The sequence below is a fragment of the Nansenia antarctica genome (genome assembly GCF_963989245.1).
Source record: "Nansenia antarctica genome assembly, chromosome: 9".
NCBI lineage: Eukaryota > Metazoa > Chordata > Actinopteri > Argentiniformes > Microstomatidae > Nansenia > Nansenia antarctica.
The window spans coordinates 45,060,182-45,067,506 of record NC_137679.1 but is presented as its reverse complement, the minus strand read 5'-3'; the positions used below and the strand labels follow the sequence as shown (position 1 = coordinate 45,067,506).

General features: G+C 51.6%; 1 protein-coding gene across 1 annotated transcript in view; it reads left to right on the top strand.

Moving 5' to 3' along the window:
• Positions 1-3,273: 3,273 nt before the first annotated feature.
• Positions 3,274-7,325, top strand: part of LOC308164880 (serine protease 23-like) — a gene marked incomplete at its 3' end in the record, with an annotated part of 7,317 nt that continues 3,265 nt past the window's right edge. Inside the window, exon 1 of the mRNA XM_080538935.1 lies at positions 3,274-3,284. The remainder of the gene's footprint in view (positions 3,285-7,325) is intronic.

Here is a 7,325-nt window from a genome sequence, read left to right as displayed (position 1 = left end):
ACAGGGCTTTCATCTGGGCCCCGCCCACCCCAGGCATGATGATGTCATCACCGACGGAGACAACGCTCATGTCCTCTCCTCCTCCTCCTCCACCTCTCCTTCTCCTCTCTTCCTTCCCCTCTGCCCTTTGCTGCCCTCCTCTCACCCTCTCCCTCCCTCTCCTTCTCTCATCACCCTCTCCTCCCTCCTCTCTCTCTCCTTCTCTCTCCCCTCCTCACCCTCTCCTCCCTCCTCCTCCCTCTCCTCCTCTCTTCACCCTCTCCTCTCCTCCCCTCCTCTCCTCCTCTCTTCACCCTCTCCTCCCCTCTCCCTCCCTCTCCTTCTCTCATCACCCTCTCTTCCCTCCTCTCCTCCCTCTGTCTTCACCTCTCCCTTTCTTCTCCCGCTTCTCCCTCCCCTTCTCTCCCTCTCCTCCCTCCTCTCCCTCTCCTCCCTCCTCTCCCTCTCTCTTCACCCTCTCCTCTCCTCCCTCCTCTCCCTCTCTCTTCACCCTCTCCTCTCCTCCCTCCTCTCCCTCTCTCATCACCCTCTCCTCTCCTCCCTCCTCTCCCTCTCTCATCACCCTCTCCTCCCAGGCATGATGATGTCATCACCGACGGAGACAACGCTCACCTCTCCCTTTCTTCTTCCTCCTCTCCTCCCTCTGTCTTCACCTCTCCCTTTCTTCTTCCTCCTCTTCCTCCCCTTTGCCCTTTGCTGTCCTCCTCTCTCTCTCATTCCCTCCCCTTCCTTCCTCACCCTCTCTCTCTGCCAGGTACACACACTCCTGACAGCCCCGTGGTGTGCGTGTGTGTGTGTCCCATGACTGATATTCAGTAATGGTGATGAGGGACAGAGTTTCTTACTCCTAATCTGACACCTATTCAACTCTTAAACTGTAATCTCTCTCTCTCTCTCTCTCTCTCTCTCTCTCTCTCTCTCTCTCTCTCTATATCTCTCTATCCTCTCATCATTAAACCTTCTCCACACTACCAAACAAACACAGCTTTCTGCTGGACCTTCTGTGTCCAGTTACCTTGGGTGTGGAGGTGGCGCACATGACTAAATAAACACAGGAGAAGTATCTTACCAAATACCCTCCCGAGTGTGTTCGTCAGTGGCGGCTGGCCAATAGAGGGCGCTAGGGCGCGGCCCCCACCTTCCAACGCAGCCCCACTTCCTAGTTGCTACTTGTAAAAGATTTTTCAAAATAAACATTGTTTATTCATAAAATGCGGCTGATATTCTGTCTGCGCCTATCAGCATTCATTAAAAATCCTCCAATACAATAAACATTTTATCTGTGTGTGTGTAAAATTCACTGTGAAAATACATAGGGTAGGGAGTCGGGGACGCCGGCCGAATGGGACTCTATGGCACTGCAAATACTTTTGGCTTACACGTGAGTTGTAGCAGCGCTCCAATTGGCTGTCTCCTATTTCCCAGTCGGGACGCAAAAATTGCGCCCTGATCATGCGCAGATTATAGGCTTACCTAGGCTGCAGCCTAGGGCCACTACCACTAGGGGGCCACGACAGCCACCTAACATTGGATACAAAAACATTTTTTAAAATGCGTGAGACTTGAGAGCCCTGAATATCCGGTTGTTAAGTCTGACTTCAAACGTGAGTTTAATCGTTTTTTAGACTTGGATCTATTCATACAACAAGGGACACAGCACTTTCCCGTTTTCCCCATATTGTCAGTGTATTTGAGCCTCGGAAAAGCGCTATATAAATATAATTAATTAGGAATGCACGATATGCATTTTTTCCAACCGATACCGATAACCGATGTTTACCCGCTTCTCGTGGCCGATAACCGATATAAATATAATTTATTATTATTATTATTGCGGCATAGCAACAGAGAGACAGACAACAGGAGAGGAGAGCAACAGAGAGACAGACTTATACAGATTATAGAGTTTACATGTTCAAGGAAATATTGTAATTTAATTAAAGAAGTAACAAAGAACACATTTATTATCACAATTGCATTGTGTTCCATGTCTTTCTCCATTGAATAAATAATGCCTAGTTGAATGGCTAAACAAGACAACTGTCTGGACAGTACTGCTAGAATTATTCACCTTACCGCTGCACAGATAGACAAAGGGTATAAGTCCATTCTGTTAACATGAGGTCTACTCTGCTAACAAAGACTATTCCAGTTCATTTGTCAGTTGTTGTGCATTATATTTTTGTTGTGTTTGCAGTTTGCCCTTTAATAAGTTATATATAAAAATAATTAAGTTATATATATATTCTCATGCTAAAATCGACTGTAAATCCAGATTTTAAAGTTGATATTCTTCCCCGTGGAGCATGCCCCCATAACCTGTGCCCCACCCAACATTTTTATCACCAGCCGCCACTGTTCGTCTCTGATCTCAGACATGTTGTGTATAGATTGACAGAAAAACCCCTCATACCCCTCCCCTCCCCCCCCTCCTCCTCCCCTCCCTCCCTCCCCCCTCCTCCTCCCCCTGGGCGCGTACACGCGGAGGCGGTGGTCTGTGGCGCGTCACGGTGATTAATCTGCAGAGCGCGTCGGGACCGATGGACGAAGTCTGACTCCAGTTCGTCTGTTTAATGACTCCAGTCCGTCTGTTGAATGACTCCAGTTCGTCTGTTTAATGACTCCAGTTCGTCTGTTTAATGACTCCAGTTCGTCTGTTTAATGACTCCAGTTCGTCTGTTTAATGACTCCAGTCCGTCTGTTTAATGACTCCAGTTCGTCTGTTTAATGACTCCAGTTCGTCTGTTTAATGACTCCAGTTCGTCTGTTGAATGACTCCAGTTCGTCTGTTGAATGACTCCAGTTCGTCTGTTTAATGACTCCAGTTCGTCTGTTTAATGACTCCAGTTCGTCTGTTTAATGACTCCAGTTCGTCTGTTTAATGACTCCAGTTCGTCTGTTTCTGGCTCCGTTTCTGCGGGATGATGAGGGGGGGCGGCCCCTGAGCGCAGTAGGGGAGGCCGGGGGTCTGGAGGGAGAGACAGAGAGAGAGAGAGAGAGAGAGGAGAGAGAGAGAGAGAGAGAGAGAGAGAGAGAGAGAGAGAGAGAGGAGAGATGAGAGAGAGAGAGAGAGAGAGAGAGACAGAGAGAGAGAGAGAGACAGAGAGAGAGAGAGAGAGAGAGAGAGAGAGAGAGAGAGAGAGAGAGAGAGAGAGAGAGAGAGAGAGAGAGAGAGAGAGACAGGGGAGGTCGGGGGTCTGGCTCCGGGGGTCTGGCGCTTTGGCTTTCAGACGGATTTGACAATCAACGGCGGAGCGAGACGCGCAGGGGAAAACTTCTAGAATGTAAATATTTATATTTAATATTGCTGTGTTGTGTTTCTAAATGTATATTTTAATGTTAGTTGATGAGTGTATATATTTGTAGCCTATATATTGTATAGATTTGTATATACGTGTTTAAATGTTATAGTAATTCTTATATTATGTAGTTATTTTTGTTAAAGCACTTTGAGCTAGAGCGTTTGCAGGAAAAGTGCTAAACAAATAAAGGTTATTATTATTATTATTTAAAGTAGATAGTCTTTAACTTTTACTAAATTGATTTTCTGTAATCTTTGCTAACAGTGTTTGATATGCTGCGTAACTGACGTAAAATAGATTATTATCAGTGTTTTGTCGGTGTGTTAATGTCAGTTGTGTTAATGTCAGTTGTCAGTTGTGTTATAGTCAGTTGTGTTATAGTCAGTTGTGTTATAGTCAGTTGTGTTATTGTCAGTTGTCAGTTGTGTTATTAGAAGCTTCCATTGAATGTAAGCAGGAAAGTGACACATTGTTAGTAGATGTTATGTATAATCTATCTATCGTGGCCTGGGGTGGTCCAGGGGTCTAGCACCATGGCCTGGGGTGGTCCAGTGGTCTGGTACCATGGCCTGGGGTGGTCCAGGGGTCTAGCACCATGGCCTGGGGTGGTCCAGGGGTCTAGCACCATGGCCTGGGTGGTCCAGTGGTCTAGCACCATGGCCTGGGGTGGTCCAGGGGTCTAGCACCATGGCCTGGGGTGGTCCAGTGGTCTAGCACCATGGCCTGGGGTGGTCCAGTGGTCTGGTACCATGGCCTGGGTGGTCCAGTGGTCTAGCACCATGGCCTGGGGTGGTCCAGTGGTCTAGCACCATGGCCTGGGGTGTTCCAGGGGTCTAGCACCATGGCCTGGGGTGGTCCAGTGGTCTAGCACCATGGCCTGGGGTGGTCCAGTGGTCTAGCACCATGGCCTGAGGTGGTCCAGGGGTCTACAGTGCACACATGTGCCCATGTCAGCATGGGTTAGAATCCGGCCCATGCCCTGCTGACATGCCCTCTCTCCTCTCCCTCTCTCTCTCCCTCTCTCCCTCTCTCCCTCTCTCTCTCTCCCTCCCTCTCTCCTCTCCATGCCCTCCCTCTCTCCCTCTCTCTCCCTCCCTCTCTCCTCTCCATGCCCTCTCTCTCTCCCTCTCTCCTCTACATGCCCTCTCTCTCTCTCCCTCTCTCCTCTACATGCCCTCTCTCTCTCCCTCTCTCTCCCTCCCTCTCTCCTCTACATGCCCTCTCTCTCTCCCTCTCTCCTCTACATGCCCTCTCTCTCTCTCTCTCTCTCTCCTCTACATGCCCTCTCTCTCTCCCTCTCTCCCTCTCTCCTCTACATGTCCTCTCTCCCTCTCTCTCTCCCTCTCTCCTCTACATGCCCTCTCTCTCCCTCTCTCCCTTTCTCCTCTACATGTCCTCTCTCCCTCCCTCTCTCTCTCCCTCTCTCCCCTACATGCCATCCTCAACCAGTCAGTCATCCAGTCAGTCATTCAGCCAGCCAATCAGCCAGCCAGCCAGCCAGTCAGTCAGCCAGTCAGTCAGTCAGTCAGCCAGGGCTACAGACAGTCAGTCAGTCAGTCCGCCAGTCAGTCAGTCAGTCAGGGCTACAGCCAGTCAGCCAGTCAGTCAGTCAGTCAGCCAATGCTACAGACAGTCAGTCAGTCAGCCAGTCAGCCAGTCAGTCAGCCAGTCAGTCAGTCAGCCAGACAGACAGTCAGTCAGTCAGCCAGTCAGTCAGCCAGTCAGTCAGTCAGTCAGTCAGTCAGCCAGTCGGTCAGCCAGTCAGTCAGTCAGCCAGTCAGCCAGTCAGTCAGTCAGTCAGCCAGCCAACTAGTCAGCCAACCAGCCAGTCAGTTAGTCAGTCAGTCAGTCAGTCAGTCAGCTAGCCAGTCAGCTAGCCAGCCAGCCAGTCAGTCAGTCAGACAGTCAGTCAGTCAGCCAGTCAGTGAGTGAGTAGCCAGTTAGTCAATCAGTCAGTCAGACAGCTAGCCAGACATCCAGTCAGTCAGCCAACCAGCCAGTCAGTCAGTCAGTCAGTCAGCCAATCAACCAGTCAGTCAGTCAGTCAGCCAGTCAGTCAGTCAGCCAGTCAGTCAGTCAGCCAGCCAACCAACCAGTCAGTCAGTAAGTCAGTCAGTCAGCCAACCAGCCAGTCAGTCAGTCAGTCAGCCAATCAGTCAGTCAGTCAGTCAGCCAGTCAGCCAATCAACCAACCAGTCAGTCAGTCAGCCAGTCAGCCAATCAACCAACCAGTCAGCCAGTCAGCCAGCCAGTCAGTCAGCCAGTCAGCCAGTCAGTCAGCCAGTCAGTCAGTCAGCCAGTCAACCAGTCAGTCAGCCAGTCAGTCAGTAAGCCAGTCAACCAGTCAGTCAGTCAGCCAGTCAGTCAGTCAGTCAGCCAGCCAGTCAGTCAGTCAGTCAGTCAGCAAGTCAGCCAGTCAGTCAGTCAGCCAGTCAGTCAGTCAGCCAGTCAACCAGTCAGTCAGCCAGTCAGTCAGTCAGTCAGCCAGTCAGTGAGTGAGTAGCCAGTTAGTCAATCAGTCAGTCAGTCAGTCAGTGAGCCAACCAGTCAGTCAGTCAGTCAGTCAGTCAGCCAGTCAGTCAGTCAGCCAGCCAGTCAGTCAGTCAGTCAGCCAATCAGTCCGCCAGTCAGTCAGTCAGCCAGTAGCCAGTCAGTCTGTCAGTCAGTCAGCCAGTCAGTCAGCCAGTCAGTCAGCCAGTCAGTCAGCCAGTCAGTCAGTCAGTCAGTCAGTCAGTCAGTCAGCCAGTCAGTCAGCCGGTCAGTCAGTCAATCAGTCAGCCAGTCAGTCAGTCAGTCAGCCAGTCAGTCAGCCAGTCAGTCAGCCAGTCAGTCAGTCAGTCAGTCAGCCAGTCAGTCAGCCAGTCTGTCAGTCAGCCAATCAACCAACCAGTCAGTCAGCCAGTCAGTCAGTCAGTCAGTCAATCAGTCAGCCAGTCAGTCAGTCAGTCAGTCAGCCAATCAACCAACCAGTCAGTCAGCCAGTCGGTCAGTCAGCCAATCAACCAACCAGTCAGTCAGCCAGTCAGTCAGTCAGTCAGTCAGTCTGTCAGTCAGCCAATCAACCAACCAGTCAGTCAGCCAGTCAGTCTGTCAGTCAGCCAATCAACCAACCTGTCAGTCAGCCAGTCAGTCAGTCAGTCAGCCAGTCAGTCAGTCAGTCAGCCAGTCTGTCAGTCAGCCAATCAACCAACCAGTCAGTCAGTCAGCCAGTCAGCCAGTCAGTCAGTCAGTCAGCCAGCCAGCCAGTCAGCCAGTCAGACAGTCAGTCAGCCTGTCAGACAGTCAGCCAGTCAGACAGTCAGTCAGCCAGCCAGCCAGTCAGCCAGTCAGACAGTCAGACAGTCAGACAGTCAGTCAGCCAATCAACCAACCAGACAGTCAGTCAGTCAATAAAAAATAAAAAAAATAAACGTTTTATTTGTATAGCACTTTTCCTGCAAACGTTGCAGCTCAAAGTGCTCGATCAGTCAGTCAGCCAGTCAGTCAGTCGGCCAGCCAGTCAGTCAGTCAGTCAGTCAGTCAGTCAGTCAGCGTCTCACAGCCACCCCTGCCCCCTGACCTCTGACCCCTGGCCCAGAGTCAGTCAGTCAGCGTCTCACAGCCACCCCTGCCCCCTGACCTCTGACCCCTGACCTCTGACCCCTGGCCCAGAGTCAGTCAGTCAGCGTCTCACAGCCACCCCTGACCCCTGACCTCTGACCCCTGGCCCAGAGTCAGTCAGTCAGCGTCTCACAGCCACCCCTGCCCCCTGCCCCCTGACCTCTGACCCCTGGCCCAGAGTCAGTCAGTCAGCATCTCACAGCCACCCCTGACCCCTGACCTCTGACCCCTGGCCCAGAGTCAGTCAGTCAGCGTCTCACAGCCACCCCTGCCCCCTGACCTCTGACCCCTGGCCCAGAGTCAGTCAGTCAGCGTCTCACAGCCACCCCTGACCCCTGACCTCTGACCCCTGGCCCAGAGTCAGTCAGTCAGCGTCTCACAGCCACCCCTGCCCCCTGCCCCCTGACCTCTGACCCCTGGCCC